Source organism: Eulemur rufifrons, chromosome 8 (genome assembly GCF_041146395.1).
Source record: "Eulemur rufifrons isolate Redbay chromosome 8, OSU_ERuf_1, whole genome shotgun sequence".
Lineage (NCBI taxonomy): Eukaryota > Metazoa > Chordata > Mammalia > Primates > Lemuridae > Eulemur > Eulemur rufifrons.
This window is the reverse complement of record NC_090990.1, coordinates 56,100,431-56,101,700: the sequence shown is the minus strand read 5'-3', so window position 1 is coordinate 56,101,700 and position 1,270 is coordinate 56,100,431. Positions and strand designations below refer to the sequence as shown.

The following is a 1,270-nucleotide window of genomic DNA, read 5'->3' as shown; positions in this document are numbered from 1 at the left end:
CCCTTAGTTTCATTCATTAGAAGGGGATTTAAAAAAAAAAAAAAAGAAGAAGACTTAAAGAGCACTTTACAGCAGCATTCAGCTTTCCTATGAAATACTCAGCATCTTAAATATTATATACAATTCTTTTTTTAGTAAGCTAGACACTGGCTTCAGAGCTTGTGGAACTGGGGGAAAAATAACCCATTCGAAACTATTCTAGAAGTTGTCTTTTGGCAGAATAGCAGGTATCCAAGTTAAAAATAGGAAGGTCAGCTTGTTGCTTTGTGGTCTTTTCAAAACTTAAATCATTTTTTGTTCCCTTCTACATAAAAACCTCAGTCACCACTCCTGAGTGGAGATGGGCAGAGGCTCTGGGCCCTGCCCCTCCGGCTTCTCAGCAGCTGCTTTCTTATTGCCGCAGCAAGGCTTGAATAGATATGTGTTGATGAGGACTCCCCCAAAACGGCCTTTATAGATAATCCCACAACATATTTTCTGTCTTTTCCAGTATGTGAGATCTAAAAAGGAAAAAACTGGTGTTCTATTAGAACCAGAAGCCATCTCTGTATCTGAGCCATCATCCGATTGGTTACTGTAACACGGAGGCTGAGCTGGGGAGGCACTTGAGGTGGTACTGTGAGCATCAGAATTATGACGTTTAAATTCCTTCTGCAGTTTACTGATCTGGTAGCTTGTTATCCTGTTTCCAGACAGAGTTTTCACTTTCTTTGGTTTCAATGTAGTCTTTAGGCTGGGTCCTGCCCTTGCATCTACCACATGATTCCAGGTTTTTTTTTTTGTTTTGTTTTTTTTTTTTTGATCCTGCTGGCAAGTTCTTCCATCTTTTCACGAGCAGGACACAGGCATTGCAGATGTCTCCTGAACGACTTTCATGCAACCCAAAACAGCTCTGGAAGTCCTTTTTGTAGCGTTTACTGTCAGTGAATCGAGAACTGGAGGACTTAGCTCTGAAAATACAGCAGCCCACTATACTTCGGTACATCTTTGGCTTGTGAAAACCAAACATCTTTTCTTCTGGGCAACAGTCTTCCAAAAGCAGCCGTTCCACGCGCAATAGCGTCCCCAAGGTGCGGAGTGCACACCAGGCCAACTCCTACCTCCAAGCGCTCCCTCCTCCTCAACTGCCTTGTCTAGAAAGATTCTGTTTTTATTTCTTAATAAGATGTTCAGAATTTCCTAAATTTCTCTAAGCCCTGCATACAAAGTGAGGGGAAAGATTACATTCCATATGCACCAATGCTTTTTTTTTCTGTAACCTTTCAGACAG

The 1,270-nt window shown here is 41.7% G+C and overlaps 1 pseudogene; it reads right to left on the bottom strand.

Annotated features, from left to right (window-relative positions):
• Positions 1-321: 321 nt before the first annotated feature.
• LOC138389603 (SIN3-HDAC complex-associated factor pseudogene) lies at positions 322-1,009 on the bottom strand (annotated as a pseudogene).
• Between the last annotated feature and the right edge of the window lie 261 nt (positions 1,010-1,270).